Source organism: Carassius carassius, chromosome 4, assembly GCF_963082965.1.
Source record: "Carassius carassius chromosome 4, fCarCar2.1, whole genome shotgun sequence".
Classification (NCBI taxonomy): domain Eukaryota; kingdom Metazoa; phylum Chordata; class Actinopteri; order Cypriniformes; family Cyprinidae; genus Carassius; species Carassius carassius.
The window spans coordinates 33,350,565-33,357,503 of record NC_081758.1 but is presented as its reverse complement, the minus strand read 5'-3'; positions in this window follow the sequence as shown (position 1 = coordinate 33,357,503).

The window sequence follows — 6,939 nt, the reverse complement described above, 5'->3', positions numbered from 1 at the left end:
ACTGTCAATAAAAATATTAAAAGCATCACAAATTTATTGGCTACTGTTGTTTTTGCTCATTCTTCAATTGTTTGGTAATGGATATTATGTTATGTTTAGAAGAGATCAGTTAATAATCTTATTATCATTTTATAGTCTTAATTTCTAAATATTTGCAATATGTACCGGTAATTAGGCTTTATTTCTATCTATCTATCTATCTATCTATCTATCTATCTATCTATCTATCTATCTATCTATCTATCTGTATGTATATATATATATAAACTATAACTAGTGTGCAAAAAACGACAGATAATTTGAAGTAGAATGCCGTAACTAAAGTTTTAATATACAAATTTAGACAGTTTAGAAACAGTTTAATTTTAGCAATTAACTTATTGATTATAGATTTATTTACACAATTGACTGTCCCCCTATCCTGACAAATCTGAATGATCTTCATTCCGTCTTATTCCAGGGTACCATAGTGTCTCACACTTTTTACTAGGCTTCTACTAAAATTAAGATTAGTTTTTATTAATTTTATTTTATATGTTTTTTGTTATTGTTTTTGGATGATTTTTTTTTTTATTACTAATAGTCTTTGGAATCGGGCATAGGGTCTTTATTTACTCTAAAGTGCGAATGCGCTGGACCTGCTGGAAAACGTGATATTTTAATATTGCTGAACTGACAGACTTTGTTAATATCATCCATTAATAATTTCTTTACACGTCCATACAGTCTATGCACACGTCCCATTTTTAAAACCCTGCTCTCTCCTTTCAACATGTCAGGAAACCGTAAAGTCTGTACTGTACTGGTTTAAACACTATTACAAGAGAAAGGTATAAACAGAATAATAACTCATTGGTTCATATTAAGCCTTAACGTTATGCATAATTAAGGGCGTGGCCACTTGAGTGACAGGTGGATTGCCACTGCTGTCATCACCGTGGAGATAGGTGGATGTGGTTTCAGCAACCAGCTCCCATTTTCGGTTATCCGGGAGTGACGCATGGTGACACTCTGCCAATATGGCGAAGGCCAGCTCCATCTACTTTGGGCTTCAAAAACGCTCTTCAGAAACCTATTGGTGATGTTTTTATGTTGTTTTTTTTTTTTTTTTTTTTTTTAAATCTCTCACGGCAAAATTTCAGTGCCAAAAACTCAGTTACTCATTACTATTTATCTATATGTGTTCTTTCTTTCAGTGATGTCCTTATCTCAAATAATTGATAAGGGTGCAGCAAGAGCGTGCATGTAAAATCCTGATTTCTTTGATCTTTTACTTTAGCAGGCACAGGCCATAGGATGGATTAGACTCTGGGCATTTCTGAAAACAAAACAATAATAGCATGCTAATAGCCTGAAGAACTTAATTCTTTTGAAAAACATCTATCTTATTACCAGATCCTGACCAACCTCAGGGAAACTGCTATTTCCAGAGAGGAGACACATTTGTCACAACACATTATCCAAAAAAAAAGTGTCATGATGACAAATGTTAACGGCACATTTACATAAAAAATATGGAAATTATCTAGGAAACTCTTCAGTATTGTTGTCCAATGTCATTTCAACCATTTGTTAATATGCATAAAAAATGACTTTTCTGCATTAAATGGTCTAAATTTAAAATGTGTTTATTCTGTTTATAAAAATTTGCAATGGTATAAAATATTAAATACATTTTCAGCTTGCAGCTTCAGCACAATAATGTTATTAGCAAAATGGGTAGAAGAATCTGGAAAAAATCAGTATATAACAGTATATGAGTGAGAAATATGGCAATATTGATGCAACATTATCTTGACTGTTAAAAAAATGGTATCACTATTATGGTAATGGTTCACTAATGATTATATCTGGGTGAATACAGGTAAATAGGCACTGGTACTGGAACGTAATTGTTGTATTTAATATTTCTTTCTTTCCTATTATGGTTGAGAATTTAGCTCTTTGAGTTTTAATATTGAAAACAATCTTGATATATTTCTGTTCTGATTCATAACTTCCACACATTATTGCAAAGCTATCTGGATAATCCCTCAGGCCTTCATTCGAGTGAAGTAAGACTTTGGAAAAGTTCTGTAAATAAATTGATAATGTGCAGTGACCATTTCAAGGGAAGCAATTCAGACAAAAGACTAAAAGCAAATGGCATCAGAACCACCGTAAAACATTCTGTTGTCATGACAATCAGCGTGTGACGAATTTTCTGTCCACTGTTTATTATGCCTTTTCTTAGTGTACATTTTTATTGTCTTGTAGAACAAAATAAAAATAAATAAATAAATCCCTTGATGCCAAGGCCTGTGGTTATGGAGTACTTAACCTGGCTTTTAGGTTTGGAGTAGTTAGTTGCATCCAGTGATTTTCAGATGTTTGGTTAAAGAACAGCCCTTTAGTTTCTCAAGGACATGTTAATGGACACTTTTATCAGCTGGAGGTTAAAATTCTTCCTGTTGACCTTCAAAAAGCCTTTGGAGCTGACAAATACAAAACATAAAGTGTTTTTGTAAGTATGTCTCCCACAAAGTCTAACTGTAAATTATCCTCCATCTTTCCATTTAAAAGTTTTAGCTGCCTGTGCAGTAATATAAAGGTTTTTATTGAACATCCAGTGTTAGTTTCTAGCCCTGTGTCTTTCTCTCAGTGTGAAGGTTTTTGCTCTGAAAGCATGAAATAAGAGACTTGAGTGTTTTTACAGTTTTAGAGAGAATGTAGTGAAACTCTAATTATGCCTACGAGACCTCTGATAATGAGCATACAGAGACTTCTTTTATTCACAGAGAACCAGCTGGCTGTGAACCTTTTGTGTGAGTTCAGGCATCTTTACAATCTTTCAGTCAGTAAAAGCAGTCAGTACACCAATCAGAAGCACATTAATCCCATGCACATTTCACATCAGTTCCTAGTCAGAGCTCCGTGATTAGGGAAACCTTTTGCCAGTTCAAGTAAAATGGCATCTATCAATTCCAGAATATTCCTTAATGTCGTTATAGATTTTAATATGTTTGAGAGAGTGTATTGAGAGTTTTACTATTAGTATTCATAATTGCTAAATAATGATAAATAATAAGAATGATAAATGCATTTAATAAAAAAAGCAATACAGTTTACCAGGAATGCAAAAAATAAGTAAGTTGCAGTATTGTAAATATGCAGATATGACACAGAACACTTCTTGAGTGTGATGATAATGGATCTGAGGATAGTTATATAATTTTTTTAGATACTTTTATAGTTTATTTTTTTATATTTTGAATCCATTTTTATTTTTATATTTTCTGTTTTTTAGTAACATTTACTTTTTTGTACTAATTTTGTTGTGTATTTAAATTTTTTTGTGTAGTGTCAAAATATTTTGCTTTGTCTGTAGGTGCGTTCCATTCGACAGGGTCCCTACGCAGTGTTCACTGCTCCCTACTCCCTGAGCACGGTATATCAGTTGAAGTGGACTTCACTGACCACTCATTTGGAACGCCCTGCAAACATCATCAAAGAAAGTCAACGATGGGGTCGCGCAGATTATGATATAACATAAATATATATAGGACTACATTCATATTTTAATTTTTATTTACAATCACATTTAAAATATGTACACTATACAATAAAAAAAGGAAAAAACATTGAGTACTATATAATGAAAAACGTATGTTTATTATACACTTTAATTGACTAGCCTATTGCTGCTATTACTTGACTATTAACAGAATTAAAACCCTGCTGTAACTGTCATGCAAATATGAAAATAAACTTTTATTTGGTTAACTGTGTATATATATATATGTATTTTTAATAAATGGTCATATAATTGCATAGCGGTCTCGTGCGCCTTCTTCCCGCGCACAGCCGTATAGTAAACACTGAGGTAAATAAAGAAAAATGGCAGAGCCTCATCTGCTTCTAGTCGCTTTTACATTTTCATACCTTTTTACAATCCGTAATGAATATGAGCGAAGACCATAGACAGTAAAAGAAATGGACACAGCGACCCCTTTGGAACTCAATTGAGACAAGTGAAGCCCATTTTTAGCACTTCCGTTTCTGGCAGACTCAAACTAAGCTTGATGACGTCAGCAACCTGTCTGACAGATGTAAATCTTCTAGTAGCTGTGCGTGCAAACTGCCATCGTTAATCTTGCAGAGACGGCGAGCTTGAGCGGGAAGTTCTTTGGCGTGAGTGAGCAGGAGTAAGTATTCTGATTAATTATTTTGTATAGAATTTTAAAATGTAATGCCAGGGCTTGTATCTATGGGCTTCTCTCTTGACGTCTCCCCGATTGCCTGCGAGCTTCTCCTCCTGTCCATACGGTAATTTCTCTACTGTGCGACAGAGAGTCGAGTGGTTATGATGCAATCGTTAGCCTATTTTTACAAAAACTGTTTCTGCGGGGCCATAATGTAACATAGAAGGTAATGGAGCCCTTTATACATTGTTGTGTATCTTTAGAAATAAATAATGGACAAATGGAGTCTTTAAACGCCTCAGATGTAAAGTTATTCGCTGTCAAAGTGACGCCAAAATGAATGTGACTAAATGGGATGCTAACGCAAGTGAAGTTCTGCTACAAGACGGTGGCACTCGGCCGACTTCAACTTCCGGTCGACTTCTTTCCCGCCTGGCGAAGACGGCCGTTCTGACTGGTGATGACGTGCTGCGCGCAATGACAGTTGGCGGATAATCGCTCTCCACTTCCTGTGAATTGATGTATCGATGTTCCCTTATTCCCTGTGCCGTGCGCAGTGCCCTTCGAACTGAACATGTTCGATCCCTTCGGATTGGAATCTCACTTAAGATGGCGGAATACCCTGTGAAGTCCACTTCGCAGTACACTTACGGTCGAATGGAACGCACCTTGTGTCTGCATGTGTTCCTTTTGTCCCACCTCCTTGGTCACGCCCTCTTGTTTAGCCATTTTCTTAGCCTATAATTTCTCTAACTGTGCTCACCTGTGTATTTTCCTCCAGGGTGCTAACTACGGGAGAGCTAGGGGGAGCTTGGCTCCCCTTAATAAGACATGGGCTCCTTTGAAAATGCGATTTGTGAAATTTCGGGGGTCTCAAAAAATATTGACAATGTGTTGTTTTGACGTGCAATTTCAGTTTTGTCTAATGTGATCATTGTGGATTATTATGTGAAAAAATTCATTCATTCATGCATTACGGTGATTTAAACCTAATTCACTTCAATAAAGGTAACTATACATGCTATTCTTTTCATGAGCATCAAGGTATGGGGGCGCTGCGGTGCAAATTCCACTCATGTTAATTACGTTAACTTAAAAAATATAAATGTTGGAGGCCACTGCGCATCTACTCCTTTCTTTAACTGTCTATGATCCACTCCTTGGATTTCTGGACAAACATTAAAGGAAGCCGACCCCAGGCCTCTTCGGTCGACTCTGAGTTAAGGTAAGGTGTGTTTTTTACAATTATGTGTTGTGGCTGGGTTGTTATAAGTCTGCGTGACTCTCAATGTCTTAGGCCTAATTGAATGGAGGGATTCTAGAATTGTTCTGTAGCCTGACGATCAACTTTAAACATTGTTCATGTGAACTCAAAGACAGCCTGATGCTTTGTTTATTAACTATTTGTGGGTGGCTGTTTGTTGTTTTTCACCTATCACTTCATGTCAATAAAGTATAATAGGGTAGAGGTCTTCACAGTGCACCCGAGACCCGTCGACCCAGGACCCGACCCGGGACCCGTACGGGTTCGGTCTATATTTTAAATCATCAGCCGGGTCCGGGTCGGGTCCGAATCTATTACCTCGGGTCCCGGGTCTGTTTAACATTGTGTGTAATACCCGTGCGATCGGAGTCATCAGACTCAGAGAACACCCGGCCGTGATCAAAGACTGCTTGTGTTTTTTGTAACTTACAACTTGTAAAATTAGGAAAAGAAAAGAGTGAGCCAAAAAAAGTGATCGCTCTCTCTCTCTCTCTCTCTCTCTCTCTCTCTCTCTCTCTCTCTCTCTCTCTCTGCTTTTAGAAGCAGAGCGCACAGACTGTTTAATACAAGTGCACGCACGGTATCAATGCTTGCAGACTTGACACACTCATATTTAATATATTTCAAATCAGCAACACAATCTGATGTAAACTGTCACATGAATGTTTTCTATGACGCTCAAATTGCGTTAAAGCATTTTAGGTTGATACAGCTAAGTCTCCAGCGCATTTCATGTTTCTATGGCAACCAGTGAGGGACACTTCAACCGCCAAACCTCGTTTTACATTTTCTCCCATTTTTATAATATTATAAATGAACCGTTTAATCTTAAAGTTTTAGTGGTCAGATTCAGACTCGATGCAGAGCAGAGAGCACAGAGATCAGATGATAGCAAATAAATAACGTCAGCGGCCATGGCATTGCACGAGCGATCGTTATCATAGTTCAAAAGGGCAAACAGTCTAAGTTATTATGCGAATTAACTCGAGTCAGAATGTACATGTGCACAGTATTTGTCATCCGTCACCGTGACATCAAGTGGACTTTTGAAGCTGAAATAATGAGTGGATTCAGCTTGGACTTGGAATAACGAGAGGAATAACAGGAATAACTTTTTTGTCGGAGGATTGTAATGCATCACAGACAGTCAGGTACAAGGAAGAGAGACTACGGCTCTTTAAATTAGGTAAGACAAAAACTGTATTTTTCGCAACAGGTTTATTGACTTGTAATAGCAATTTAAGGTGGAATATGTGACAATCGGGTCGGGTCTGTGTCTTCCCGGCGGGTTCGGGTCCAGATTTCAAATAATATACAGGTCCGGGTCGGGTCCGGGTAAGCATTTCTCGGATCTACACGGGTCCGAGTCCAGCTTTTGAAATATTAGACGGGTCCGGGTCGGTTCGGTGTAGTACATTACGGGTCTCTTTTGGGTTCGGGCACGAATTTTTGGACCCGTGAAGACCTCTATAATAGGGTAAATCCTGTATAGTG